At 44.6% G+C, this 27797-nt stretch overlaps 33 non-coding genes and 1 pseudogene across 33 annotated transcripts; all 34 read left to right on the forward strand.

The window, feature by feature from the left end:
* Positions 1–50: 50 nt before the first annotated feature.
* Positions 51–168, forward strand: LOC142515347 (5S ribosomal RNA). Its single transcript, XR_012811198.1, has one exon. It is a non-coding gene; the product is annotated as a 5S ribosomal RNA (ribosomal RNA).
* A 677-nt stretch (positions 169–845) lies between these two features.
* On the forward strand, positions 846–963 carry LOC142510976 (5S ribosomal RNA). Its single transcript, XR_012808698.1, has one exon. It is a non-coding gene; the product is annotated as a 5S ribosomal RNA (ribosomal RNA).
* A 683-nt stretch (positions 964–1646) lies between these two features.
* Positions 1647–1765, forward strand: LOC142515753 (5S ribosomal RNA). Its single transcript, XR_012811581.1, has one exon. It is a non-coding gene; the product is annotated as a 5S ribosomal RNA (ribosomal RNA).
* A 688-nt stretch (positions 1766–2453) lies between these two features.
* LOC142507638 (5S ribosomal RNA) lies at positions 2454–2572 on the forward strand. The gene has a single exon (XR_012805890.1). It is a non-coding gene; the product is annotated as a 5S ribosomal RNA (ribosomal RNA).
* Positions 2573–3260: 688 nt separating this feature from the next.
* On the forward strand, positions 3261–3379 carry LOC142507851 (5S ribosomal RNA). Its single transcript, XR_012806093.1, has one exon. It is a non-coding gene; the product is annotated as a 5S ribosomal RNA (ribosomal RNA).
* Positions 3380–4063: 684 nt separating this feature from the next.
* On the forward strand, positions 4064–4186 carry LOC142516117 (5S ribosomal RNA). Its single transcript, XR_012811929.1, has one exon. It is a non-coding gene; the product is annotated as a 5S ribosomal RNA (ribosomal RNA).
* A 685-nt stretch (positions 4187–4871) lies between these two features.
* On the forward strand, positions 4872–4990 carry LOC142513713 (5S ribosomal RNA). The gene has a single exon (XR_012809644.1). It is a non-coding gene; the product is annotated as a 5S ribosomal RNA (ribosomal RNA).
* A 685-nt stretch (positions 4991–5675) lies between these two features.
* Positions 5676–5799, forward strand: LOC142506524 (5S ribosomal RNA). Its single transcript, XR_012804813.1, has one exon. It is a non-coding gene; the product is annotated as a 5S ribosomal RNA (ribosomal RNA).
* A 682-nt stretch (positions 5800–6481) lies between these two features.
* LOC142513714 (5S ribosomal RNA) lies at positions 6482–6600 on the forward strand. The gene has a single exon (XR_012809645.1). It is a non-coding gene; the product is annotated as a 5S ribosomal RNA (ribosomal RNA).
* A 683-nt stretch (positions 6601–7283) lies between these two features.
* On the forward strand, positions 7284–7407 carry LOC142508409 (5S ribosomal RNA). The gene has a single exon (XR_012806622.1). It is a non-coding gene; the product is annotated as a 5S ribosomal RNA (ribosomal RNA).
* A 683-nt stretch (positions 7408–8090) lies between these two features.
* Positions 8091–8209, forward strand: LOC142513715 (5S ribosomal RNA). The gene has a single exon (XR_012809646.1). It is a non-coding gene; the product is annotated as a 5S ribosomal RNA (ribosomal RNA).
* Positions 8210–8890: 681 nt separating this feature from the next.
* Positions 8891–9009, forward strand: LOC142513530 (5S ribosomal RNA). The gene has a single exon (XR_012809472.1). It is a non-coding gene; the product is annotated as a 5S ribosomal RNA (ribosomal RNA).
* A 680-nt stretch (positions 9010–9689) lies between these two features.
* Positions 9690–9808, forward strand: LOC142508331 (5S ribosomal RNA). Its single transcript, XR_012806550.1, has one exon. It is a non-coding gene; the product is annotated as a 5S ribosomal RNA (ribosomal RNA).
* Positions 9809–10490: 682 nt separating this feature from the next.
* Positions 10491–10609, forward strand: LOC142506532 (5S ribosomal RNA). The gene has a single exon (XR_012804821.1). It is a non-coding gene; the product is annotated as a 5S ribosomal RNA (ribosomal RNA).
* A 683-nt stretch (positions 10610–11292) lies between these two features.
* LOC142513257 (5S ribosomal RNA) lies at positions 11293–11411 on the forward strand. The gene has a single exon (XR_012809214.1). It is a non-coding gene; the product is annotated as a 5S ribosomal RNA (ribosomal RNA).
* Positions 11412–12097: 686 nt separating this feature from the next.
* On the forward strand, positions 12098–12216 carry LOC142508368 (5S ribosomal RNA). The gene has a single exon (XR_012806583.1). It is a non-coding gene; the product is annotated as a 5S ribosomal RNA (ribosomal RNA).
* A 591-nt stretch (positions 12217–12807) lies between these two features.
* LOC142507695 (5S ribosomal RNA) lies at positions 12808–12926 on the forward strand. The gene has a single exon (XR_012805945.1). It is a non-coding gene; the product is annotated as a 5S ribosomal RNA (ribosomal RNA).
* Positions 12927–13605: 679 nt separating this feature from the next.
* On the forward strand, positions 13606–13726 carry LOC142514364 (5S ribosomal RNA). Its single transcript, XR_012810260.1, has one exon. It is a non-coding gene; the product is annotated as a 5S ribosomal RNA (ribosomal RNA).
* A 683-nt stretch (positions 13727–14409) lies between these two features.
* LOC142506959 (5S ribosomal RNA) lies at positions 14410–14527 on the forward strand. The gene has a single exon (XR_012805229.1). It is a non-coding gene; the product is annotated as a 5S ribosomal RNA (ribosomal RNA).
* Positions 14528–15211: 684 nt separating this feature from the next.
* LOC142514365 (5S ribosomal RNA) lies at positions 15212–15332 on the forward strand. The gene has a single exon (XR_012810261.1). It is a non-coding gene; the product is annotated as a 5S ribosomal RNA (ribosomal RNA).
* Positions 15333–16017: 685 nt separating this feature from the next.
* LOC142514117 (5S ribosomal RNA) lies at positions 16018–16136 on the forward strand. Its single transcript, XR_012810026.1, has one exon. It is a non-coding gene; the product is annotated as a 5S ribosomal RNA (ribosomal RNA).
* A 683-nt stretch (positions 16137–16819) lies between these two features.
* LOC142507508 (5S ribosomal RNA) lies at positions 16820–16938 on the forward strand. The gene has a single exon (XR_012805764.1). It is a non-coding gene; the product is annotated as a 5S ribosomal RNA (ribosomal RNA).
* A 680-nt stretch (positions 16939–17618) lies between these two features.
* On the forward strand, positions 17619–17738 carry LOC142513355 (5S ribosomal RNA). The gene has a single exon (XR_012809306.1). It is a non-coding gene; the product is annotated as a 5S ribosomal RNA (ribosomal RNA).
* Positions 17739–18422: 684 nt separating this feature from the next.
* LOC142513322 (5S ribosomal RNA) lies at positions 18423–18542 on the forward strand. Its single transcript, XR_012809274.1, has one exon. It is a non-coding gene; the product is annotated as a 5S ribosomal RNA (ribosomal RNA).
* A 683-nt stretch (positions 18543–19225) lies between these two features.
* On the forward strand, positions 19226–19344 carry LOC142506938 (5S ribosomal RNA). Its single transcript, XR_012805209.1, has one exon. It is a non-coding gene; the product is annotated as a 5S ribosomal RNA (ribosomal RNA).
* Positions 19345–20028: 684 nt separating this feature from the next.
* Positions 20029–20147, forward strand: LOC142514233 (5S ribosomal RNA). The gene has a single exon (XR_012810137.1). It is a non-coding gene; the product is annotated as a 5S ribosomal RNA (ribosomal RNA).
* Positions 20148–20830: 683 nt separating this feature from the next.
* On the forward strand, positions 20831–20950 carry LOC142513127 (5S ribosomal RNA). The gene has a single exon (XR_012809089.1). It is a non-coding gene; the product is annotated as a 5S ribosomal RNA (ribosomal RNA).
* Positions 20951–21635: 685 nt separating this feature from the next.
* Positions 21636–21755, forward strand: LOC142513128 (5S ribosomal RNA). Its single transcript, XR_012809090.1, has one exon. It is a non-coding gene; the product is annotated as a 5S ribosomal RNA (ribosomal RNA).
* Positions 21756–22438: 683 nt separating this feature from the next.
* Positions 22439–22559, forward strand: LOC142514367 (5S ribosomal RNA). Its single transcript, XR_012810262.1, has one exon. It is a non-coding gene; the product is annotated as a 5S ribosomal RNA (ribosomal RNA).
* A 682-nt stretch (positions 22560–23241) lies between these two features.
* Positions 23242–23361, forward strand: LOC142513129 (5S ribosomal RNA). The gene has a single exon (XR_012809091.1). It is a non-coding gene; the product is annotated as a 5S ribosomal RNA (ribosomal RNA).
* A 682-nt stretch (positions 23362–24043) lies between these two features.
* LOC142508108 (5S ribosomal RNA) lies at positions 24044–24163 on the forward strand. The gene has a single exon (XR_012806338.1). It is a non-coding gene; the product is annotated as a 5S ribosomal RNA (ribosomal RNA).
* A 686-nt stretch (positions 24164–24849) lies between these two features.
* Positions 24850–24969, forward strand: LOC142513131 (5S ribosomal RNA). Its single transcript, XR_012809092.1, has one exon. It is a non-coding gene; the product is annotated as a 5S ribosomal RNA (ribosomal RNA).
* Positions 24970–25652: 683 nt separating this feature from the next.
* LOC142514352 (5S ribosomal RNA) lies at positions 25653–25771 on the forward strand. Its single transcript, XR_012810248.1, has one exon. It is a non-coding gene; the product is annotated as a 5S ribosomal RNA (ribosomal RNA).
* Positions 25772–26463: 692 nt separating this feature from the next.
* Positions 26464–26581, forward strand: LOC142511061 (5S ribosomal RNA; annotated as a pseudogene).
* The last annotated feature ends 1216 nt before the right edge of the window (positions 26582–27797 follow it).

A 27797-nucleotide genomic window follows, 5' to 3' on the forward strand; every position in this document is an offset into this window, starting at 1 on the left:
CCGCCCACACGTACTCGAGGGATATAAGAATAAACATCCCACTCAATGTCGGGTGCGATCATACCAGCACTAATGCACCGGATCCCATCAGAACTCCGAAGTTAAGCGTGCTTGGGGAGAGCAGTACTAGGATGGGTGACCCCCTGGGAAGTCCTCGTGTTGCACCCTTTTCGTGTTTTTCTATTTTTGATTACTTGTTGACAGACGATTTTCGGCTCAAATCATCTGAATCTCGATCGGGACCAGATAAGACATGTGAAATGAAAGTAGCTCGGGCACTGCCGGATTTGGACAAAATTGTAGGCTAATTTGATTGTAAACGGGCAAACGGACGAGACTCATTACTACGCAATGAGCTGACGAGATTTTAGCCGAATTCCTTCTCTAAGACCCTCTAATTTGCGATTTACGCTTCTGTTAAGCTTTCGTTTCCTCGAGAAATCCGCTTAGGAAGTTCGAAATTCGATTCCGGTTCCATTTTATCGTATCCCAGGCATAATAATAGCTTTACATTCGTTATTTCCTTCTTCTTATTTTTTTTCTATTTTCTGGGAACATTTATCGATTTTTGTTGTCTGCCGGTTCTGTGCGGAAGGGTATGACGCAGATTACTCCGGAGACGGTTAACTCATTAAAAACAATTATTTCGACTGTTTTATCCATAATTTACGTAAACGGTCGCGACACGAGGTCTTCCCAGGGAGGTCACCCATCCTAGCTCTGCCATCGCGCCAAACGCTTAACTTCATGGTTATGATTGGGCGAGAGCAGTGCCGCGTGTTGTCCATCGCCGCCCGCTCCACACGTACTCGAGGGATATAAGAATAAACATCCCACTCAATGTCGGGTGCGATCATACCAGCACTAATGCACCGGATCCCATCAGAACTCCGAAGTTAAGCGTGCTTGGGCGAGAGCAGTACTAGGATGGGTGACCCCTGGGAAGTCCTCGTGTTGCACCCTTTTCGTGTTTTTCTATTTTTGATTACTTGTTGACAGACGATTTTCGGCTCAAATCATCTGAATCTCGATCGGGACCAGATAAGACATGTGAAATGAAAGTAGCTCGGGCACTGCCGGATTTGGACAAAATTGTAGGCTAATTTGATTGTAAACGGGCAAACGGACGAGACTCATTACTACGCAATGAGCTGACGAGATTTTAGCCGAATTCCTTCTCTAAGACCCTCTAATTTGCGATTTACGCTTCTGTTAAGCTTTCGTTTCCTCGAGAAATCCGCTTAGGAAGTTCGAAATTCGATTCCGGTTCCATTTTATCGTATCCCAGGCATAATAATAGCTTTACATTCGTTATTTCCTTCTTCTTATTTTTTTTCTATTTTCTGGGAACATTTATCGATTTTTGTTGTCGTGAGCCGGTTCTGTGCGGAAGGGTATGACGCAGATTACTCCGGAGACGGTTAACTCATTAAAAACAATTATTTCGACTGTTTTATCCATAATTTACGTAAACGGTCGCGACACGAGGTCTTCCCAGGGAGGTCACCCATCCTACCTCTGCCATCGCGCCCGAATACTTAACTTCATGGTTATGATTGGGCGAGAGAGCAGTGCCGCGTGTTGTCCATCGCCGCCCGCTCCGCACGTACTCGAGGGATATAAGAATAAACATCCCCTCCAATGTCGGGTGCGATCATACCAGCAATAATGCACCGGATCCCATCAGAACTTCGAAGTTAAGCGTGCTTGGACGAGAGCAGTACTAGGATGGGTGACCCCTTTGGAAGTCCTCGTGTTGCACCCCTTTTCGTGTTTTTCTATTTTGATTACTTGTTGACAGACGATTTCGGCTCAAATCATCTGAATCTCGGTCAAGACCAGATAAGACATGATGAAATGAAAAAAGCTCGGGCACTGCCGGATTTGGACAAAATTTGTAGCCTAATTTGATTGTAAACGAGCAAACGGACGAGACTCATTACTACGCAATGAGCTGACGAGGATTTTAGCCGTATTCCTTCTCTAAGACCCTCTAATTTGTGATTTACCCGCTTCTAGTTAAGCTTTCGTTTCCTCGAGAAATCCGCTTTAGGAAGTGTCGAAATTGGATTCCGGTTCTATTTTAATCGTATCCCCAGGCATAATAATAGCTTTACATTCGTTATTTCCTTCTTCTTATTTTTTTTTCTATTTTTGGGGACATTATCGATTTTTGTTGTCGTGAGACGGTTTCCTGTGCGGCAAGGGTATGACGCAGATTACTCCGGAGACGGTTAACTCATTAAAAACAATTATTTCGACTGTTTTACAATAATTACGTAAACGTTCGCGGACACGAGGTCTTCCTAGGGAGGTCACCCATCCTAGCTCTGCCATCGCGCCAGAACGCTTACTTCTGGTTATGATTGGGCGAGAGCAGTGCGGCGTGTTGTCCATCGCCGCCCGCTCCACACGTACTCGAGGGATATAAGAATAAACGTCCACTTAATGTCGGGTGCGATCATACCAGCACTAATGCACCGGATCCATCAGAACTCTGAAGTTAAGCGTGCTTGGGACGAGAGCAGTACTAGGATGGGTGACCCCCTTGGAAGTCCTCGTGTTGCACCCCTTTTCGTGTTTTTCTATTTTTGATTACTTGTTGACAGACGATTTTCGGCTCAAATCATCTGAAATCTCGATCGGAGACCAGATAAGACATGTGAAATGAAAGTAGCTCAGGCACTGCCGGATTTGGACAAAATTGTAGGCCTAATTTGATTGTAAACGGGCAAACGGACGAGACTCATTACTACGCAATGAGCTGACGAGATTTTAGCCGAATTCCTTCTCTAAGAACCCTCTAATTTGCGATTTACCTGCTTCTGTTAAGCTTTCGTTTCCTCGATAAATCCGCTTAGGAAGTTCGAAATTCGATTCCGGTTCCATTTTATCGTATCCCAGGCATAATAATAGCTTTACATTCGTTATTTCCTTCTTCTTATTTTTTTTTCTATTTTCTGGAACATTTATTCGATTTTGTTGTCGTGAGCCGGTTCTGTGCGGAAGGGTATGACGCAGATTACTCCGGAGACGGTTAACTCATTAAAAACAATTATTTCGACTATTTTATCCATAATTTATGTAAACGGTCGCGACACGAGGTCTTCCCAGGGAGGTCACCCATCCTACCTCTGCCATCGCGCCAGAACGCTTAATTTCATGGTTATGATTGGGCGAGAGCAGTGCCGCGTGTTGTCCATCGCCGCCCGCTCTGCACGTACTCGAGGGATATAAGAATAAACATCCCACTCAATGTCGGGTGCGATCATACCAGCACTAATGCACCGGATCCCATCAGAACTTCGAAGTTAACCGTGCTTGGGCAAAAGCAGCACTAGGATGGGTGACCCCCTGGGAAGTCCTCGTGTTGCACCCTTTATCGTGTTTTTCTATTTTTGATTACTTGTTGACAGACGATTTTCGGCTCAAATCATCTGAATCTCGATCGGGACCAGATAAGACATGTGAAATGAAAGTAGCTCGGGCAATGCCGGATTTGGACAAAATTGTAGCCTAATTTGATTGTAAACGAGCAAACGGACGAGACTCATTACTACGCAATGAGCTGACGAGATTTTAGTCGAATTCCTTCTCTAAGACCCTTTAATTTGCGATTTACCGCTTCTCTTAAGCTTTCGTTTCCTCGAGAAATCCGCTTAGGAAGTTCGAAATTCGATTCCGGTTCCATTTTATCGTATCCCAGGCATAATAATAGCTTTACATTCGTTATTTCCTTCTTCTTATTTTTTTTTCTATTTTCTGGGAACATTTGTCGATTTTTGTTGTCCTGAGCCGGTTCTGTGCGGAAGGGTATGACGCAGATTACTCCGGAGACGGTTAACTCATTAAAAACAATTATTTCGACTGTTTTATCCATAATTTACGTAAACGGTCGCGACACGAGGTCTTCCCAGGGAGGTCACCCATCCTAGCTCTGCCATCGCGCCAGAACGCATAACTTCATGGTTATGATTGGGCGAGAGCAGTGCCGCGTGTTGTCCATCGCCGCCCGCTCCACACGTACTCGAGGGATATAAGAATAAACATCCCACTCAATGTCGGGTGCGATCATACCAGCACTAATGCACCGGATCCCATCAGAACTCCGAAGTTAAGCGTGCTTGGGCGAGAGCAGTTCTAGGATGGGTGACCGACCCCCTGGGAAGTCCTCGTGTTGCACCCCTTTTCGTGTTTTTCTATTTTTGATTACTTGTTGACATACGATTTTCTGCTCAAATCATCTGAATCTCGATCGGGACCAGATAAGACATGTGAAATGAAAGTAGCTCGGGCACTGCCGGATTTGGACAAAATTGTAGGCTAATTTGATTGTAAACGGGCAAACGGACGAGACTTATTACTACGCAATGAGCTGACGAGGTTTTAGCCGAATTTCTTCTCTAAGACCCTCTAATTTGCGATTTATCGCTTCTGTTAAGCTTTCGTTTCCTCGAGAAATCCGCTTAGGAAGTTCGAAATTCGATTCCGGTTCCATTTTATCGTATCCCAAGCATAATAATAGCTTTACATTCGTATTTCCTTCTTCTTATTTTTTTTTCTATTTTCTGGGAACATTTATCGATTTTTGTTGTCGTGAGCCTGGTTCTGTGCGGAAGGGTATGACGCAGATTACTCCGGAGAGGGTTAACTCATTAAAAACAATTATTTCGACTGTTTTATCCATAATTTACGTAAACGGTCGCGACACGAGGTCTTCCTAGGGAGGTCACCCATCCTACCTCTGCCATCGCGCCAGAACACTTAACTTCATGGTTATGATTGGGCGAGAGCAGTGCCGCGTGTTGTCCATCGCCGCCCGCTCCGCACGTACTCGAGGGATATAAGAATTAAACATCCCACTCAATGTCGGGTGCGATCATACCAGCACTAATGCACCGGATCCCATCAGAACTTCGAAGTTAAGCGTGCTTGGACGAGAGCAGTACTAGGATGGGTGACCCCCTTGGAAGTCCTCGTGTTGCACCCCTTTTCGTGTTTTTCTATTTTTGATTACTTGTTGATAGACGATTTTCGGCTCAAATCATCTGAATCTCGATCAAGACCAGATAAGACATGTGAAATGAAAGTAGCTCGGGCACTGCCGGATTTGGACAAAATTGTAGCCTAATTTGATTGTAAACGAGGCAAACGGACGAGACTCATTACTACGCAATGAGCTGACGAGATTTTAGCCGAATTCCTTCTCTAAGACCCTTTAATTTGCGATTTACCGCTTCTCTTAAGCTTTCGTTTCCTCGAGAAATCCGCTTAGGAAGTTCGAAATTCGATTCCGGTTCCATTTTATCGTATCCCAGGCATAATAATAGCTTTACATTCGTTATTTCCTTCTTCTTATTTTTTTTTCTATTTTCTGGGAACATTTATCGATTTTTGTTGTCGTGAGCCGGTTCTGTGCGGAAGGGTATGACGCAGATTACTCCGGAGACGGTTAACTCATTAAAAACAATTATTTCGACTGTTTTATCCATAACTTACGTAAACGGTCGCGACACGAGGTCTTCCCAGGGAGGTCACCCATCCTAGCTCTGCCATCGCGCCAGAACGCATAACTTCATGGTTATGATTGGGCGAGAGCAGTGCCGCGTGTTGTCCATCGCCGCCCGCTCCACACGTACTCGAGGGATATAAGAATAAACATCCCACTCAATGTCGGGTGCGATCATACCAGCACTAATGCACCGGATCCCATCAGAACTCCGAAGTTAAGCGTGCTTGGGCGAGAGCAGTTACTAGGATGGGTGACCGACCCCCTGGGAAGTCCTCGTGTTGCACCCTTTTCGTGTTTTTCTATTTTTGATTACTTGTTGACATACGATTTTCTGCTCAAATCATCTGAATCTCGATCGGGACCAGATAAGACATGTGAAATGAAAGTAGCTCGGGCACTGCCGGATTTGGACAAAATTGTAGGCTAATTTGATTGTAAACGGGCAAACGGACGAGACTTATTACTACGCAATGAGCTGACGAGGTTTTAGCCGAATTCCTTCTCTAAGACCCTCTAATTTGCGATTTATCGCTTCTGTTAAGCTTTCGTTTCCTCGAGAAATCCGCTTAGGAAGTTCGAAATTCGATTCCGGTTCCATTTTATCGTATCCCAAGCATAATAATAGCTTTACATTCGTTATTTCCTTCTTCTTATTTTTTTTCTTTTTTCTGGGAACATTTATCGATTTTTGTTGTCGTGAGCCTGTTCTGTGCGGAAGGGTATGACGCAGATTATTCCGGAGAGGGTTAACTCATTAAAAACAATTATTTCGACTGTTTTATCCATAATTTACGTAAACGGTCGCGACACGAGGTCTTCCTAGGGAGGTCACCCATCCTACCTCTGCCATCGCGCCAGAACACTTAACTTCATGGTTATGATTGGGCGAGAGCAGTGCCGCGTGTTGTCCATCGCCGCCCGCTCCGCACGTACTCGAGGGATATAAGATTAAACATCCCACTCAATGTCGGGTGCGATCATACCAGCACTAATGCACCGGATCCCATCAGAACTTCGAAGTTAAGCGTGCTTGGACGAGAGCAGTACTAGGATGGGTGACCCCCTTGGAAGTCCTCGTGTTGCACCCCTTTTCGTGTTTTTCTATTTTTGATTACTTGTTGATAGACGATTTTCGGCTCAAATCATCTGAATCTCGATCAAGACCAGATAAGACATGTGAAATGAAAGTAGCTCGGGCACTGCCGGATTTGGACAAAATTGTAGCCTAATTTGATTGTAAACGAGCAAACGGACGAGACTCATTACTACGCAATGAGCTGACGAGATTTTAGCCGAATTCCTTCTCTAAGAACCTTTAATTTGCGATTTACCTCTTCTCTTAAGCTTTCGTTTCCTCGAGAAATCCGCTTAGGAAGTTCGAAATTCGATTCCGGTTCCATTTTATCGTATCCCAGGCATAATAATAGCTTTACATTCGTTATTTCCTTCTTCTTATTTTTTTTCTATTTTCTGGGAACATTTATCGATTTTTGTTGTCGTGCGCCGGTTCTGTGCGGAAGGGTATGACGCAGATTACTCCGGAGACGGTTAACTCATTAAAAACAATTATTTCGACTGTTTTATCCATAATTTACGTAAACGGTCGCGACACGAGGTCTTCCCAGGGAGGTCACCCATCCTAGCTCTGCCATCGCGCCAGAACGCATAACTTCATGGTTATGATTGGGCGAGAGCAGTGCCGCGTGTTGTCCATCGCCGCCCGCTCCACACGTACTCGAGGGATATAAGAATAAACATCCCACTCAATGTCGGGTGCGATCATACCAGCACTAATGCACCGGATCCCTATCAGAACTCCGAAGTTAAGCGTGCTTGGGCGAGAGCAGTTCTAGGATGGGTGACCGACCCCCTGGGAAGTCCTCGTGTTGCACCCCTTTTCGTGTTTTTCTATTTTTGATTACTTGTTGACATACGATTTTCTGCTCAAATCATCTGAATCTCGATCGGGACCAGATAAGACATGTGAAATGAAAGTAGCTCGGGCACTGCCGGATTTGGACAAAATTGTAGGCTAATTTGATTGTAAACGGGCAAACGGACGAGACTTATTACTACGCAATGAGCTGACGAGGTTTTAGCCGAATTTCTTCTCTAAGACCCTCTAATTTGCGATTTATCGCTTCTGTTAAGCTTTCGTTTCCTCGAGAAATCCGCTTAGGAAGTTCGAAATTCGATTCCGGTTCCATTTTATCGTATCCCAGGCATAATAATAGCTTTACATTCGTTATTTCCTTCTTCTTATTTTTTTTCTATTTTCTGGGAACATTTATCGATTTTTGTTGTCGTGAGCCGGTTCTGTGCGGAAGGGTATGACGCAGATTATTCCGGAGAGGGTTAACTCATTAAAAACAATTATTTCGACTGTTTTATCCATAATTTACGTAAACGGTCGCGACACGAGGTCTTCCTAGGGAGGTCACCCATCCTACCTCTGCCATCGCGCCAGAACACTTAACTTCATGGTTATGATTGGGCGAGAGCAGTGCCGCGTGTTGTCCATCGCCGCCCGCTCCGCACGTACTCGAGGGATATAAGAATAAACATCCCACTCAATGTCGGGTGCGATCATACCAGCACTAATGCACCGGATCCCATCAGAACTTCGAAGTTAAGCGTGCTTGGACGAGAGCAGTACTAGGATGGGTGACCCCCTTGGAAGTCCTCGTGTTGCACCCCTTTTCGTGTTTTTCTATTTTTGATTACTTGTTGATAGACGATTTTCGGCTCAAATCATCTGAATCTCGATCAAGACCAGATAAGACATGTGAAATGAAAGTAGCTCGGGCACTGCCGGATTTGGACAAAATTGCTAGCCTAATTTGATTGTAAACGAGCAAACGGACGAGACTCATTACTACGCAATGAGCTGACGAGATTTTAGCCGAATTCCTTCTCTAAGAACCTTTAATTTGCGATTTACCGCTTCTCTTAAGCTTTCGTTTCCTCGAGAAATCCGATTAGGAAGTTCGAAATTCGATTCCGGTTCCATTTTATCGTATCCGAGGCATAATAATAGCTTTACATTCGTTATTTCCTTCTTATTTTTTTTCTATTTTCTGGGAACATTTATCGATTTTTGCTGTCGTTAGCCGGTTCTGTGCGGAAGGGTATGACTCAGAATACTCCGGAGACGGTTAACTCATTAAAAAAAATTATTTCGACCGTTTTATCCATAATTTACGTAACCGGTCGCGACACGAGGTCTTCCCAGGGAGGTCACCCATCCTAGCTCTGCCATCGCGCCAGAACGCTTAACTTCATGATTATGATTGGGCGAGAGCAGTGCCGCGTGTTGTCCATCGCCGCCCGCTCCACACGTACTCGAGGGATATAAGAATAAACATCCCACTCAATGTCGGGTGCGATCATACCAGCACTAATGCACCGGATCCCATCAGAACTCCGAAGTTAAGCATTCTTGGGCGAGAGCAGTACTAGGATGGGTGACCCCCTGGGAAGTCCTCGTGTTGCACCCCTTTTCGTGTTTTTCTATTTTTGATTACTTGTTGACAGACGATTTTCGGCTCAAATCATCTGAATCTCGATCGGGACCAGATAATACCTGTGAAATGAAAGTAGCTCGGGCACTGCCGGATTTGGACAAAATTGTAGGCTAATTTGATTGTAAACGGGCAAACGGACGAGACTCATTACTACGCAATGAGCTGACGAGATTTTAGCCGAATTCCTTCTCTAAGACCCTCTAATTTGCGATTTACCGATTCTGTTAAGCTTTCGTTTCCTCGAGAAATCCGCTTAGGAAGTTCGAAATTCGATTCCGGTTCCATTTTATCGTATCCGAGGCATAATAATAGCTTTACATTCGTTATTTCCTTCTTATTTTTTTTTCAATTTTCTGGGAACATTTATCGATTTTTGCTGTCGTTAGCCGGTTCTGTGCGGAAGGGTATGACTCAGAATACTCCGGAGACGGTTAACTCATTAAAAAAATTATTTCGACCGTTTTATCCATAATTTACGTAACCGGTCGCGACACGAGGTCTTCCCAGGGAGGTCACCCATCCTAGCTCTGCCATCGCGCCAGAACGCTTAACTTCATGATTATGATTGGGCGAGGGCAGTGCCGCGTGTTGTCCATCGCCTCCCGCTCCACACGTACTCGAGGGATATAAGAATAAACATCCCACTCAATGTCGGGTGCGATCATGCCAGCACTAATGCATCGGATCCCATCAGAACTTCGAAGTTAAGCGTGTTTGCGCGAGAGCAGTACTAGGGTGGGTGACCCCCAGGGAAGTCCTCGTGTTGCACCCTTTTTCGTGTTTTTCTATTTTTGATTACTTGTTGACAGACGATTTTCGGCTCAAATCATCTGAATCTCGATCGAGACCAGATAAGACATGTGAAATGAAAGTAGCTCGGGCACTGCCGGATTTGGACAAAATTTTAGGCTAATTTGATTGTAAACGGGCAAACGGACGAGACTCATTCTACGCAATGAGCTGACGCGATTTTAGCCGAATTCCTTCTCTAAGACCCTCTAATTTGCGATTTACCGCTTCTGTTAAGCTTTCTTTCCTCGAGAAATCCGCTTAGGAAGTTCGAAATTCGATTCCGGTTCCATTTTATCATATCCCAGGCATAATAATAGCTTTACATTCGCTATTTCCTTCTTCTTATTTTTTTCTTATTTTCTGGGAACATTTAGCGATTTTTGTTGTCGTGAGCCGGTTCTGTGCGGAAGGGTATGACGCAGATTACTCCGGAGACGGTTAACTCATTAAAAACAATTATTTCGACTGTTTTTTCCATAATTTACGTAAACGGTCGCGACACGAGGACTTCCCAGGGAGGTCACCCATCCTAGCTCTGCCATCGCGCCAGAACGCTTAACTTCATGGTTGTGATTGGGCGAGAGCAGTGCCGCGTGTTGTCCATCGCCGCCCGCTCCACACGTACTCGAGGGATATAAGAATAAACATCTCACTCAATGTCCGGGTGCGATCATACCAGCACTAATGCACCAAATCCAATCAGAACTCCGAAGTTAAGCGTGCTTGGGCGAGAGCAATACTAGGATGGGTGACCCCTTGGGAAGTCCTCGTGTTGCACCCCTTTTCGTGTTTTTCTATTTTTTATTACTTGTTGACAGACGATTTTCGGCTCAAATCATCTGAATCTCGATCGGGACCAGATAAGACATGTGAAATCAACGTAGCTCGAGCACTGCTGGATTTGGACAAAATTATAGGCTAATTTGATTGTAAACAGGCAAACGGACGAGAATCATTACTCCGCAAAGAGCTGGCAATATTTTAGCTAAATTCCTTCTCTAAGACCCTCTAATTTACGATTTACCGCTTCTGTTAAGCTTCCATTTCCTCGAGAAATCCGCTTTGGAAGTTAGAAATTCGAATCCGATTTCATTTTATCGTAACTCAGGCATAATAATAGCTTTACATTCGCTATTACCTTCTTCTTATTTTTTTTTCTATTTTCTGGGAATATTTTGCGATTTTTGTTGTCGTGAGGCGGTTTTGTGCGGAAGGGTATGACGCAGATTACTCCGGAGAAGGTTAACTAATTAAAAACAATTATTTCAACTATTTTATCCATAATTTACGTAAACGGTCGCGACACGAAGTCTTCCCAGGGAGGTCGCCCATCCTAGCTCTGCCATCGCGCTAGAACGCTTAACTTCATGGTTATGATTGGGCGTGAGCAGTGCCGCGTGTTGTCCATCGTCGCCCGCTCCACACGTACTCGAGGATATAAGAATAAACATCCCACTCAATGTCGGGTGCGATAATACCAGCACTAATGCACCGGATCCCATTAGAACTCCGAAGTTAAGCGTGCTTGGGCGAGAGAAGTACTAGGATGGATGACCCCCTGGGAAGTCCTCGTGTTGCACCCATTTTTGTGTTTTTCTATTTTTGATTGATTACTTGTTGACAGACGATTTTCGGCTCAAATAATCTGAATCTCGATCGGAAACAAATAAGACATGTGAAATCAACGTAGCTCGGGCACTGCCGGATTTGGACAAAATTGTAGGTTAATTTTATTGTAACAGGGCAAACGAACGAGACTCATTATTCCGCAATGAGCTGACGAGATTTTAGCCGAATTCCTTCTCTAAGACCCTCTAATTTGCGATTTTCCGTTTCTGTTAAGCTTCCATTTCCTCGAGAAATCCGCTTAGCAAGTTCGAAATTCGATTCCGGTTCTATTTTATCGTATCCCAGGCATAATAATAGCTTTACATTCGCTATTTTCTTCTTCTTATTTTTTTCTATTTTCTGGGAACATTTTGCGATTTTTGTTGTCGTGAGCCGGTTCTGTGCGGAAGGGTGTGACGCAGATTACTCCGGAGACGGTTAACTCATGAAAAACAATTATTTCGACTGTTTTTGCCATAATTTACGCAAATAGTCGCGACACGAGGACTTCCCAGGGAGGTCACCCATCCTTGCTCTGCCATCGCGCCAGAACGCTTAACGTCATGATTATGATTGGGCGAGAGCAGTGCCGCGTGTTGTCCATCGCCGCCCGCTCCACACGTACACGAGGGATATTAGAATATACATCCAACTCAAGGTCGGGTGCGATCATACCAGCACCAATGCACCGGATCCCATCAGAACTCTGAAGTTAAGCGTGCTTGGACGAGAGCAGTACTAGGATGGGTGACACCCTGGGATGTCCTCGTGTTGCACACCTTTTCGTGTTTTTCTATTTTTGATTACTTGTTGACAGAAGACTTTCGGCTCCAATCATCTGAATCTCGATCGGGACCAGATAAAACATTTGAAATCAACGTAGCTCGGGCACTGCCGGATTTGGACAAAATTGTAGGCTAATTTGATTGTAAACGGGCAACCGAACGAGACTCGTTACTTCTCAATGATATGGTGAGATTTTAGCCGAATTCCTTATCTAAAACCCTCTAATTTGCGATTTTCCGCTTCTGTTAAGCTTTCGTTTCCTCGAGAAAAAATGTTTAGGAAGTTCGAAATTCGATTCATGTTCCATTTTATCGTATCCCAGGCATAATAATAGCTTTACATTCGCTATTTTCTTCTTCTTATTTTTTTTTCTATATTCTGGGAACATTTAGTGATTTTTGTTGTCGTGAGCAGGTTCTGTGCGGAAGGGTATGACGCAGATTACTCCCGAGACGGATAACTAATTAAAAACAGAACGCTTAACTTCATGGTTCTGATTGGGCGAGAGCAGTGCCGCCTGTTGTCTATCGCCGCCCGCTACACACGTACTCGAGGGATATAAGAATAAACATCCCACTCAATGTCGCGTGCGATCATACCAGCACTAATGCACCGGATCCCATCAGAACTCCGAAGTTAAGCATGCTTGGGAGAGAGCAATACTAGGATGGGTGACCCCCTGCGAAGTTCTCGTGTTGCACCCATTTTCGTGTTTTCTACTTTTGATTACTTGTTGACAGACAATTTTCGGCTCAAATCATCTGAATCTGGATCGTGACCTGATAAGACATGAGAAATCAACGTAGCTCGGGCACTGCCGGATTTGGACAAAATTGTAGGCTAATTTGATAGTAAACGGGCAAACGACCGAGACTCTTTACTACGCAATGAGCTGACGAGATTTTAGCCGAATTCCTTCTCTAAGAACCTCTAATTTGCGATTTACCGCTTATGTTAAGCTTCCGTTTCCTTGGAAATCCGCTTAGGAAGTTTTAAATTCGATCCGGTTCCATTTTATCGTATCTCAAGCATAATAATAGCTTTACATTCGCTATTTATTCTTCTAATTTTTTTCTATTTTGTGGGAACATTTATCGATTTTTGTTGTCGTTAGCCGGTTCTGTGCGGAAGAATATGACACAGATTACTCCGGAGACGGTTAACTCATTAAAAACAATTATTTCGACTGTTTTATCCATAATTTACGTAAACGGTCGCGACACGAGGTCTTCCCAGGGAGGTCACCCATCCTAGCTCTGCCATCGCGCCAGAACGCTTAACTTCATAGGTTATGATTGGGCGAGAGGAGTGCCGCGTGTTGTCCATCGCCGCCCGCTCCACACGTACTCGAGGGATATAAGAATAAACATCCCACTCAATGTCGGGTGCGATCATACCAGCACTAATGCACCGGATCCCATCAGAACTCCGAAGTTAAGCGTGCTTGGGCGAAAGCGCAGTACTAGGATGGGTGACCCCCTGGGAAGTCCTCGTGTTGCACCCCTTTTCGTGTTTTTCTATTATTGATTACTTGTTGACAGACGATTTTCAGCTCAAATCATCTGAATCTCGATCGGGACCAGATAAGACATGTGAAATGAAAGTAGCTCGGGCACTGCCGGATTTGGACAAAATTGTAGGCTAATTTGATTGTAAATGGGCAAACGGACGAGACTCATTACTACGCAATGAGCTGACGAGATTTTATCCGAATTCCTTCTCTAAGACCCTCTAATTTATGATTTACCGCTTTTGTTAAGCTTTCGTTTCCTCGAGAAATCCGCTTAGAAAGTTCGAAATTCGATTCCGGTTCCATTTTATCGTATTCCAAGCATAATAATAGCTTAACATTCGTTATTTCCATCTTCTTATTTTTTTTTCAATTTTCTGGGAACATTTATTCATTTTAGTTGTCGTTAGCCGGTTCTGTGTGGAAGGGTATGACGCAGATTACTCCGGAGACGGTTAACTCATTAAAATAAATATTTCGACTGTTTTTTCCATAATTTACGTAAACGGTCGCGACACGAGGTTTTCCCAGGGAGGTCACCCATCCTAGCTCTGCCATCGCGCCAGAACGCTTAACTTCATGGTTATGATTAGGCGAGAGTAGTGCCGCGTGTTGTCCATCGCCGCCCGCTCCACACGTACTCGAGGGATATAAGAATAAACATCCCACTCAATGTCAGGTGCGATCATACTAGCACTAATGCACCGGATCCCATCAGAACTCTGAAGTTAAGGTGCTTGGGCGAGAGCAGTACTAGGATGGGTGACCTCCTGGGAAGTCCTCGTGTTACACCCCTTTTCGTGTTTTTTCTATTTTTGATTACTTGTTGACAGACGATTTTCGGCTCAAATCATCTGAATCTCGATCGGGACTAGATAAGACATGTGAAATGAAAGTAGCTCGGGCACTGCCGGATTTGGACAAAATTGTAGGCTAATTTGATTGTAAACGGGCAAACGGACGAGACTCATTCTACGCAATGAGCTGACGAGATTTTAGCCAAATTCCTTCTCTAAGACCCTCTAATTTGCGATTTACCGCTTCTGTTCAGCTTTCGTTTCCTCGAGAAATCCGCCTAGGAAGTTCGAAATTCGATTCCGGTTCCATTTTATCGTATCCCAGGCATAATAATAGCTTTACATTCGTTATTTCCTTCTTCTTATTTTTTTTTCTATTTTCTGGGAACATTTATCGATTTTTGTTGTCGTGAGCCGGTTCTGTGCGGAAGGGTATGACGCAGATTACTCCGGAGACGGTTAACTCATTAAAAACAATTATTTCGACTGTTTCATCCATAATTTACGTAAACGGTCGCGACACGAGGTCTTCCCAGGGAGGTCACCCATCCTAACTCTGCCATCGCGCCAGAACGCTTAACTTCATGGTTATGATTGGGCGAGAGCAGTGCCGCGTGTTGTCCATCGCCGCCCGCTCAACACGTACTCGAGGGATATAAGAATAAACATCTCACTCAATGTCGGGTGCGATCATACCAGCACTAATGCACCGGATCCCATCAGAACTCCGAAGTTAAGCGTGCTTGGGCGAAAGCGCAGTACTAGGATGGGTGACCCCCTGGGAAGTCCTCGTGTTGCACCCCTTTTCGTGTTTTTTCTATTTTTGATTACTTGTTGACAGACGATTTTCGGCTCAAATCATCTGAATCTCGATCGGGACTAGATAAGACATGTGAAATGAAAGTAGCTCGGGCACTGTCGGATTTGGACAAAATTGTAGGCTAATTTGATTGTAAACGGGCAAACGGACGAGACTCATTACTACGCAATGAGCTGACGAGATTTTAGCCGAATTCCTTCTCTAAGACCCTCTAATTTGCGATTTACCGCTTCTGTTCAGCTTTCGTTTCCTCGAGAAATCCGCCTAGGGAGTTCGAAATTCGATTCCGGTTCCATTTTATCGTATCCCAGGCATAATAATAGCTTTACATTCGTTATTTCCTTCTTCTTATTTTTTTTTCTATTTTCTGGGAACATTTATCGATTTTTGTTGTCGTGAGCCGGTTCTGTGCGGAAGGGTATGACGCAGATTACTCCGGAGACGGTCAACTCATTAAAAACAATTATTTCGATTGTTTTATCTATAATTTACGTAAACGGTAGCGACACGAGGTCTTCCCAGGGAGGTCACCCATCCTACCTCTGCCATCGAGCCAGAACGCTTAACTTCATGGTTATGATTGGGCGAGAGCAGTGCCGCGTGTTGTCCATCGCCGCCCGCTCCACACGTACTCGAGGGATATAAGAATAAACATCCCACTCAATGTCGGGTGCGATCATACCAGCACTAATGCACCGGATCCCATCAGAACTCCGAAGTTAAGCGTGCTTGGGCGAGAGCAGTACTAGGATGGGTGACCCCCTGGGAAGTCCTCGTGTTGCACCCCTTTTCGTGTTTTTCTATTTCTGATTACTTGTTGACAGACGAGTTTCGGCTCAAATCATCTAAATCTCGATCGGGACCAGATAAGACTTGTGAAATGAAAGTAGCTCGGGCACTGCCGGATTTGGACAAAATTCTAGGCTAATTTGATTGTAAACGGGCAAACGGACGAGGCTCATTACTACGCAATGAGCTGACGAGATTTTAGCCGAATTCCTTCTCTAAGACCCTCTAATTTGCGATTTACCGCTTCTGTTAAGCTATCGTTTTCTCGAGAAATCCTCTTAGGAAGTTCGAAATTCGATTCCGGTTCCATTTTATCGTATCCGAGGCATAATAATAGCTTTACATTCGTTATTTCCTTCTTCTTATTTTTTTTCTATTTTCTGGGAAAATTTATCGATTTTTGTTGTCGTGAGCCGGTTCTGTGCGGAAGGGTATGACGCAGATTACTCCGGAGACGGTTAACTCATTAAAAAAAATTATTTCGAATGTTTTATCCATAATTTACGTAAACGGTCGCGATACGAGGTCTTCCCAGGGAGGTCACCCATCCTAGCTATGCCATCGCGCTAGAACGCTTGACTTCATGGTTATGATTGGGCGAGAGCAGTGCCGCGTGTTGTCCATCGCCGCCCGCTCCACACGTACTCGAGGGATATAAGAATAAACATCCCACTCAATGTCGGGTGCGATCATACCAGCACTAATGCACCGGATCCCATCAGAACTCCGAAGTTAAGCGTGCTTGGGCGAGAGCAGTACTAGGATGGGCGACCCCATGGGAAGTCCTCGTGTTGCACCCTTTTTCGTGTTTTTCTATTTGTGATTACTTGTTGAAAGACGATTTTCGGCTCAAATCATCTGAATCTCGATCGGGACTAGACAAGACAAGTGAAATGAAAAGCTCGGGCACTACCGGATTTGGACAAAATTGTAGGCTAATTTGATTGTAAACGGGCAAACGGACGAGACTCATTACTACGCAATGAGCTGACGAGATTTTAGCCGAATTCTTTCTCTAAGACCCTCTAATTTGCGATTTACCGCTTCTGTTAAGCTTTCGTTTCCTCGAAAAATCCTCTTAGGAAGTTCGAAATTCGATTCTGGTTCCATTTTATCGTATCCTAACAATAATAATAGCTTTACATTCGTTATTTCCTTCTTCTTATTTTTTTTTATTTTCTGCCAACATTTATCGATTTTTGTTGTCGTGAGCCGGTTCTGTGCGGAAGGGTATGACGCAGATTACTCCGGAGACGGTCAACTCATTAAAAACAATTATTTCGACTGTTTTATCTATAATTTACGTAAACGGTCGCGACACGAGGTCTTCCCAGGGAGGTCACCCATCCTAGCTCTGCCATCGCGCCAGAACGCTTAACTTCATGGTTATGATTGGGCGAGAGCAGTGCCGCGTGTTGTCCATCGCCGCCCGCTCCACACGTACTCGAGGGATATAAGAATAAACATCCCACTCAATGTCGGGTGCGATCATACCAGCACTAATGCACCGGATCCCATCAGAACTCCGAAGTTAAGCGTGCTTGGGCGAAGAGCAGTACTAGGATGGGTGACCCCCTGGGAAGTCCTCGTGTTGCACTCCTTTTTCGTGTTTTTCTATTTTTGATTACTTGTTGAAAGACGATTTTCGGCTCAAATCATCTGAATCTCGATCGGGACCAGACAAGACAAGTGAAATGAAAGTAGCTCGGGCACTGCCGGATTTGGACAAAATTGTAGGCTAATTTGATTGTAAACGGGCAAACGGACGAGACTCATTACTACGCAATGAGCTGACGAGATTTTAGCCGAATTCCTTCTCTAAGACCCTCTAATTTGCGATTTACCGCTTCTGTTAAGCTTTCGTTTCCTCGAAAAATCCTCTTAGGAAGTTCGAAATTCGATTCTGGTTCCATTTTATCGTATCCTAAGAATAATAATAGCTTTACATTCGTTATTTCCTTCTTCTTATTTTTTTTTATTTTCTGCGAACATTTATCGATTTTTGTTGTCGTGAGCCGGTTCTGTGCGGAAGGGTATGACGCAGATTACTCCGGAGACGGTCAACTCATTAAAAACAATTATTTCGACTGTTTTATCCTATAATTTACGTAAACGGTCGCGACACGAGGTCTTCCCAGGGAGGTCACCCATCCTAGCTCTGCCATCGCGCCAGAACGCTTAACTTCATGGTTATGATTGGGCGAGAGCAGTGCCGCGTGTTGTCCATCGCCGCCCGCTCCACACGTACTCGAGGGATATAAGAATAAACATCCCACTCAATGTCGGGTGCGATCATACCAGCACTAATGCACCGGATCCCATCAGAACTCCGAAGTTAAGCGTGCTTGGGCGAAGAGCAGTACTAGGATGGGTGACCCCCTGGGAAGTCCTCGTGTTGCACCCTTTTCGTGTTTTTCTATTTCTGATTACTTGTTGACAGACGATTTTCGGCTCAAATCATCTGAATCTCGATCGGGACCAGATAAGACATGTGAAATGAAAGTAGCTCGGGCACTGCCGGATTTGGACAAAATTGTAGGCTAATTTGATTGTAAACGGGCAAACGGACGAGACTCATTACTACGCAATGAGCTGACGAGATTTTAGCCGAATTCCTTCTCTAAGACCCTCTAATTTGCGATTTACCGCTTCTGTTAAGCTTTCGTTTCCTCGAGAAATCCGCTTAGGAAGTTCGAAATTCGATTCCGGTTCCATTTTATCGTATCCGAGGCATAATAATAGCTTTACATTCGTTATTTCCTTCTTCTTATTTTTTTTTCTATTTTCTGGGAACATTTATCGATTTTTGTTGTCGTGAGCCGGTTCTGTGCGGAAGGGTATGACGCAGATTACTCCGGAGACGGTTAACTCATTAAAAACAATTATTTCGACTGTTTTATCCATAATTTACGTAAACGGTCGCGACACGAGGTCTTCCCAGGGAGGTCACCCATCCTAGCTATGCCATCGCGCCAGAACGCTTAACTTCATGGTTATGATTGGGCGAGAGCAGTGCCGCGTGTTGTCCATCGCCGCCCGCTCCACACGTACTCGAGGGATATAAGAATAAACATCCCACTCAATGTCGGGTGCGATCATACCAGCACTAATGCACCGGATCCCATCAGAACTCCGAAGTTAAGCGTGCTTGGGCGAGAGCAGTACTAGGATGGGTGACCCCATGGGAAGTCCTCGTGTTGCACCCCTTTTCGTGTTTTTCTATTTTTGATTACTTGTTGACAGACGATTTTCGGCTCAAATCATCTGAATCTCGATCGGGACTAGATAAGACATGTGAAATGAAAGTAGCTCGGGCACTGCCGGATTTGGACAAAATTGTAGGCTAATTTGATTGTAAACGGGCAAACGGACGAGACTCATTACTACGCAATGAGCTGACGAGATTTTAGCCGAATTCCTTCTCTAAGACCCTCTAATTTGCGATTTACCGCTTCTGTTAAGCTTTCGTTTCCTCGAGAAATCCTCTTAGGAAGTTCGAAATTCGATTCTGGTTCCATTTTATCGTATCCTAAGCATAATAATAGCTTTACATTCGTTATTTCCTTCTTCTTATTTTTTTTTCTATTTTCTGGGAACATTTATCGATTTTTGTTGTCGTGAGCCGGTTCTGTGCGGAAGGGTATGACGCAGATTACTCCGGAGACGGTTAACTCATTAAAAACAATTATTTCGACTGTTTTATCCATAATTTACGTAAACGGTCGCGACACGAGGTCTTCCCAGGGAGGTCACCCATCCTAGCTCTGCCATCGCGCCAGAACGCTTAACTTCATGGTTATGATTGGGCGAGAGCAGTGCCGCGTGTTGTCCATCGCCGCCCGCTCCACACGTACTCGAGGGATATAAGAATAAACATCCCACTCAATGTCGGGTGCGATCATACCAGCACTAATGCACCGGATCCCATCAGAACTCCGAAGTTAAGCGTGCTTGGGCGAGAGCAGTACTAGGATGGGTGACCCCCTGGGAAGTCCTCGTGTTGCACCCCTTTTCGTGTTTTTCTATTTTTGATTACTTGTTGACAGACGATTTTCGGCTCAAATCATCTGAATCTCGATCGGGACCAGATAAGACATGTGAAATGAAAGTAGCTCGGGCACTGCCGGATTTGGACAAAATTGTAGGCTAATTTGATTGTAAACGGGCAAACGGACGAGACTCATTACTACGCAATGAGCTGACGAGATTTTAGCCGAATTCCTTCTCTAAGACCCTCTAATTTGCGATTTACCGCTTCTGTTAAGCTTTCGTTTCCTCGAGAAATCCGCTTAGGAAGTTCGAAATTCGATTCCGGTTCCATTTTATCGTATCCCAGCATAATAATAGCTTTACATTCGTTATTTCCTTCTTCTTATTTTTTTTTCTATTTTCTGGGAACATTTATCGATTTTTGTTGTCGTGAGCCGGTTCTGTGCGGAAGGGTATGACGCAGATTACTCCGGAGACGGTTAACTCATTAAAAACAATTATTTCGACTGTTTTATCCATAATTTACGTAAACGGTCGCGACACGAGGTCTTCCCAGGGAGGTCACCCATCCTAGCTCTGCCATCGCGCCAGAACGCTTAACTTCATGGTTATGATTGGGCGAGAGCAGTGCCGCGTGTTGTCCATCGCCGCCCGCTCCACACGTACTCGAGGGATATAAGAATAAACATCCCACTCAATGTCGGGTGCGATCATACCAGCACTAATGCACCGGATCCCATCAGAACTCCGAAGTTAAGCGTGCTTGGGCGAAGAGCAGTACTAGGATGGGTGACCCCCTGGGAAGTCCTCGTGTTGCACCCCTTTTCGTGTTTTTCTATTTCTGATTACTTGTTGACAGACGAGTTTTCGGCTCAAATCATCTGAATCTCGATCGGGACCAGATAAGACATGTGAAATGAAAGTAGCTCGGGCACTGCCGGATTTGGACAAAATTCTAGGCTAATTTGATTGTAAACGGGCAAACGGACGAGACTCATTACTACGCAATGAGCTGACGAGATTTTAGCCGAATTCCTTCTCTAAGACCCTCTAATTTGCGATTTACCGCTTCTGTTAAGCTTTCGTTTCCTCGAGAAATCCTCTTAGGAAGTTCGAAATTCGATTCTGGTTCCATTTTATCGTATCCTAAGCATAATAATAGCTTTACATTCGTTATTTCCTTCTTCTTATTTTTTTTTCTATTTTCTGGGAACATTTATCGATTTTTGTTGTCGTGAGCCGGTTCTGTGCGGAAGGGTATGACGCAGATTACTCCGGAGACGGTCAACTCATTAAAAACAATTATTTCGACTGTTTTATCTATAATTTACGTAAACGGTCGCGACACGAGGTCTTCCCAGGGAGGTCACCCATCCTAGCTCTGCCATCGCGCCAGAACGCTTAACTTCATGGTTATGATTGGGCGAGAGCAGTGCCGCGTGTTGTCCATCGCCGCCCGCTCCACACGTACTCGAGGGATATAAGAATAAACATCCCACTCAATGTCGGGTGCGATCATACCAGCACTAATGCACCGGATCCCATCAGAACTCCGAAGTTAAGCGTGCTTGGGCGAAGAGCAGTACTAGGATGGGTGACCCCCTGGGAAGTCCTCGTGTTGCACCCCTTTTCGTGTTTTTCTATTTCTGATTACTTGTTGACAGACGATTTTCGGCTCAAATCATCTGAATCTCGATCGGGACCAGATAAGACATGTGAAATGAAAGTAGCTCGGGCACTGCCGGATTTGGACAAAATTGTAGGCTAATTTGATTGTAAACGGGCAAACGGACGAGACTCATTACTACGCAATGAGCTGACGAGATTTTAGCCGAATTCCTTCTCTAAGACCCTCTAATTTGCGATTTACCGCTTCTGTTAAGCTTTCGTTTCCTCGAGAAATCCGCTTAGGAAGTTCGAAATTCGATTCCGGTTCCATTTTATCGTATCCGAGGCATAATAATAGCTTTACATTCGTTATTTCCTTCTTCTTATTTTTTTTCTATTTTCTGGGAACATTTATCGATTTTTGTTGTCGTGAGCCGGTTCTGTGCGGAAGGGTATGACGCAGATTACTCCGGAGACGGTTAACTCATTAAAAACAATTATTTCGACTGTTTTATCCATAATTTACGTAAACGGTCGCGACACGAGGTCTTCCCAGGGAGGTCACCCATCCTAGCTCTGCCATCGCGCCAGAACGCTTAACTTCATGGTTATGATTGGGCGAGAGCAGTGCCGCGTGTTGTCCATCGCCGCCCGCTCCACACGTACTCGAGGGATATAAGAATAAACATCCCACTCAATGTCGGGTGCGATCATACCAGCACTAATGCACCGGATCCCATCAGAACTCCGAAGTTAAGCGTGCTTGGGCGAAAGCGCAGTACTAGGATGGGTGACCCCCTGGGAAGTCCTCGTGTTGCACCCCTTTTCGTGTTTTTCTATTTTGATTACTTGTTGACAGACGATTTTCGGCTCAAATCATCTGAATCTCGATCGGGACCAGATAAGACATGTGAAATGAAAGTAGCTCGGGCACTGCCGGATTTGGACAAAATTGTAGGCTAATTTGATTGTAAACGGGCAAACGGACGAGACTCATTACTACGCAATGAGCTGACGAGATTTTAGCCGAATTCCTTCTCTAAGACCCTCTAATTTGCGATTTACCGCTTCTGTTAAGCTTTCGTTTCCTCGAGAAATCCGCTTAGGAAGTTCGAAATTCGATTCTGGTTCCATTTTATCGTATCCCAGGCATAATAATAGCTTTACATTCGTTATTTCCTTCTTCTTATTTTTTTTCTATTTTCTGGGAACATTTATCGATTTTTGTTGTCGTGAGCCGGTTCTGTGCGGAAGGGTATGACGCAGATTACTCCGGAGACGGTTAACTCATTAAAAACAATTATTTCGACTGTTTTATCCATAATTTACGTAAACGGTCGCGACACGAGGTCTTCCCAGGGAGGTCACCCATCCTAGCTCTGCCATCGCGCCAGAACGCTTAACTTCATGGTTATGATTGGGCGAGAGCAGTGCCGCGTGTTGTCCATCGCCGCCCGCTCCACACGTACTCGAGGGATATAAGAATAAACATCCCACTCAATGTCGGGTGCGATCATACCAGCACTAATGCACCGGATCCCATCAGAACTCCGAAGTTAAGCGTGCTTGGGCGAAGAGCAGTACTAGGATGGGTGACCCCCTGGGAAGTCCTCGTGTTGCACCCCTTTTCGTGTTTTTCTATTTTGATTACTTGTTGACAGACGATTTTCGGCTCAAATCATCTGAATCTCGATCGGGACCAGATAAGACATGTGAAATGAAAGTAGCTCGGGCACTGCCGGATTTGGACAAAATTGTAGGCTAATTTGATTGTAAACGGGCAAACGGACGAGACTCATTACTACGCAATGAGCTGACGAGATTTTAGCCGAATTCCTTCTCTAAGACCCTCTAATTTGCGATTTACCGCTTCTGTTAAGCTTTCGTTTTCTCGAGAAATCCGCTTAGGAAGTTCTAAATTCGATTCCGGTTCCATTTTATCGTATCCGAGGCATAATAATAGCTTTACATTCGTTATTTCCTTCTTCTTATTTTTTTTCTATTTTCTGGGAACATTTATCGATTTTTGTTGTCGTGAGCCGGTTCTGTGCGGAAGGGTATGACGCAGATTACTCCGGAGACGGTTAACTCATTAAAAACAATTATTTCGACTGTTTCATCCATAATTTACGTAAACGGTCGCGACACGAGGTCTTCCCAGGGAGGTCACCCATCCTAACTCTGCCATCGCGCCAGAACGCTTAACTTCATGGTTATGATTGGGCGAGAGCAGTGCCGCGTGTTGTCCATCGCCGCCCGCTCCACACGTACTCGAGGGATATAAGAATAAACATCCCACTCAACGTCAGGTGCGATCATACCAGCACTAATGCACCGGATCCTATCAGAACTCCGAAGTTATGCGTAGCTTGGGCGAGAGCAGTACTAGGATGGGTGACCCCCTGGGAAGTCCTCGTGTTGCACCCCTTTTTCGTGTTTTTCTATTTTTGATTACTTGTTGACAGACGATTTTCGGCTCAAATCATCTGAATCTCGATCGGGACCAGACAAGACATGTGAAATGAAAGTAGCTCGGGCACTGCCGGATTTGGACAAAATTGTAGGCTAATTTGATTGTAAACGGGCAAACGGACGAGACTCATTACTACGCAATGAGCTGACGAGATTTTAGCCGAATTCCTTCTCTAAGACCCTCTAATTTGCGATTTACCGCTTCTGTTAAGCTTTCGTTTCCTCGAGAAATCCGCTTAGGAAGTTCGAAATTCGATTCCGGTTCCATTTTATCGTATCCTAAGCATAATAATAGCTTTACATTCGTTATTTCCTTCTTCTTATTTTTTTTTCTATTTTCTGGGAACATTTATCGATTTTTGTTGTCGTGAGCCGGTTCTGTGCGGAAGGGTATGACGCAGATTACTCCGGAGACGGTCAACTCATTAAAAACAATTATTTCGACTGTTTCATCCTATAATTTACGTAAACGGTCGCGACACGAGGTCTTCCCAGGGAGGTCACCCATCCTACCTCTGCCATCGCGCCAGAACGCTTAACTTCATGGTTATGATTGGGCGAGAGCAGTGCCGCGTGTTGTCCATCGCCGCCCGCTCCACACGTACTCGAGGGATATAAGAATAAACATCCCACTCAATGTCGGGTGCGATCATACCAGCACTAATGCACCGGATCCCATCAGAACTCCGAAGTTAAGCGTGCTTGGGCGAAGAGCAGTACTAGGATGGGTGACCCCCTGGGAAGTCCTCGTGTTGCACCCCTTTTCGTGTTTTTCTATTTCTGATTACTTGTTGACAGACGAGTTTCGGCTCAAATCATCTGAATCTCGATCGGGACCAGATAAGACATTGTGAAATGAAAGTAGCTCGGGCACTGCCGGATTTGGACAAAATTCTAGGCTAATTTGATTGTAAACGGGCAAACGGACGAGACTCATTACTACGCAATGAGCTGACGAGATTTTAGCCGAATTCCTTCTCTAAGACCCTCTAATTTGCGATTTACCGCTTCTGTTAAGCTATCGTTTCTCGAGAAATCCTCTTAGGAAGTTCGAAATTCGATTCCGGTTCCATTTTATCGTATCCGAGGCATAATAATAGCTTTACATTCGTTATTTCCTTCTTCTTATTTTTTTTCTATTTTCTGGGAACATTTATCGATTTTTGTTGTCGTGAGCCGGTTCTGTGCGGAAGGGTATGACGCAGATTACTCCGGAGACGGTTAACTCATTAAAACAATTATTTCGACTGTTTTATCCATAATTTACGTAAACGGTCGCGACTACGAGGTCTTCCCAGGGAGGTCACCCATCTAGCTCTGCCATCGCGCCTAGAACGCTTAACTTCATGGTTATGATTGGGCGAGAGCAGTGCCGCGTGTTGTCCATCGCCGCCCGCTCCACACGTACTCGAGGGATATAAGAATAAACATCCCACTCAATGTCGGGTGCGATCATACCAGCACTAATGCACCGGATCCCATCAGAACTCCGAAGTTAAGCGTGCTTGGGCGAGAGCAGTACTAGGATGGGTGACCCCCTGGGAAGTCCTCGTGTTGCACCCCTTTTTCGTGTTTTTCTATTTTTGATTACTTGTTGACAGACGATTTTCGGCTCAAATCATCTGAATCTCGATCGGGACCAGATAAGACATGTGAAATGAAAGTAGCTCGGGCACTGCCGGATTTGGACAAAATTGTAGGCTAATTTGATTGTAAACGGGCAAACGGACGAGACTCATTACTACGCAATGAGCTGACGAGATTTTAGCCGAATTCCTTCTCTAAGACCCTCTAATTTGCGATTTACCGCTTCTGTTAAGCTTTCGTTTCCTCGAGAAAATCCTCTTAGGAAGTTCGAAATTCGATTCTGGTTCCATTTTATCGTATCCTAAGCAATAATAATAGCTTTACATTCGTTATTTTCCTTCTTCTTATTTTTTTTTCTATTTTCTGGCAACATTTATCGATTTTTGTTGTCGTGAGCCGGTTCTGTGCGGAAGGGTATGACGCAGATTACTCCGGAGACGGTCAACTCATTAAAAACAATTATTTCGACTGTTTTATCTCTAATTTACGTAAACGGTCGCGACACGAGGTCTTCCCAGGGAGGTCACCCATCCTAGCTCTGCCATCGCGCCAGAACGCTTAACTTCGATGGTTATGATTGGGCGAGAGCAGTGCCGCGTGTTGTCCATCGCCGCCCGCTCCACACGTACTCGAGGGATATAAGAATAAACATTCCCACTTCAATGTCTGCGTGCGATCATACCAGCACTAATGAACCGGATCCCATCAGAACTTCGAAGTTAAGCGTGCTGGGCGAGAGGCAGTACTAGGATGGGTGACCCCCTGGGAAGTCCTGTGTTGCACCCCTTTTCGTGTTTTTCTATTTATGATTACTTGTTGACAGACGAGTTTCGGCTCAAATCATCTGAATCTCGATCGGGACCAGATAAGACATGGTGAAATGAAAGTAGCTCGGGCACTGCCGGATTTGGACAAATTGTAGGCTATTTGATGTAAACGGGCAAAACGGACGAGACTCATTACTACGCAATGAGCTGACGAGATTTAGCCGAATTCTTCTCTAAGACCCTCTAATTTGCGATTTTACCGCTTCTGTAAGCTTTCGTTTCCTCGAGAATCGTCTTAGGAAGTTTGAAATTCGATTCTGGTTCCATTTTATCGTATCCTAAGGCATAATAATAGCTTTAACATTCGTTATTTCCTTCTTCTTATTTTTTTCTATTTCTGGAACATTTACGATTTTGTTGTCGTGAGCCGGTTCTGTGCGGAAGGGTATGACGCAGATTACTCCGGAGGACGGTTCAACTGATTAAAACAATTATTTCGACTGTTCATCTATAATTTACGTAACAGTCGCGACACGAGGTCTTCCCAGGGAGGTCACCATCCTCCCTCTGCCATCGCGCCAGAACGCTTAACTTCATGGTTATGATGGGCGAGAGCAGTGCCGCATGTTGTCCATCGCACGCCGCTCCACACGTACTCGAGGGATATAAGAATAAACATCCACTCAATGTCGGGTGCGATCATACCAGCACTAATGCACCGGATCCCCTTCAGAACTCTGAAGTTAGCTGTGCTTGGGCGAGAGCAAGATATAGGATGGGTGACCCCTGGATAGTCATAGTGTTGCACCTTTTTCGTGTTTTCTATTTTTGATTACTTGTTGAAGACGATTTTCGGCTCAAATCATCTGAATCTCGATGGACCAGATAAGACAGTGAAATGAAAGTAGCTCGGGCACTGCCGGATTTGGACAAAATTGTAGGCTAATTTGATTGTAAACGGGCAAACGGACGAGACTCATTACTACACAATGAGCTGACGAGATTTTAGCCGAATTCCTTCTCTAAGACCCTCTAATTTGCGATTTACCGCTTCTGTTAAACTTTCGTTTCCTCGAAAAATTCTTAGGAAGTTCGAAATCGATTCGTTCCATTATCGTATCCAGAATAATAATAGCTATACATTCGTTATTTCCTTCTTCTTATTTTTTTTTATTTTCTGCCAACATTTATCGATTTTTGTTGGTCGTGAGCCGGTTCTGTGCGAAGGTATGACG

The sequence above is a fragment of the Primulina tabacum genome, chromosome 10, assembly GCF_025594145.1.
Source record: "Primulina tabacum isolate GXHZ01 chromosome 10, ASM2559414v2, whole genome shotgun sequence".
NCBI lineage: Eukaryota > Viridiplantae > Streptophyta > Magnoliopsida > Lamiales > Gesneriaceae > Primulina > Primulina tabacum.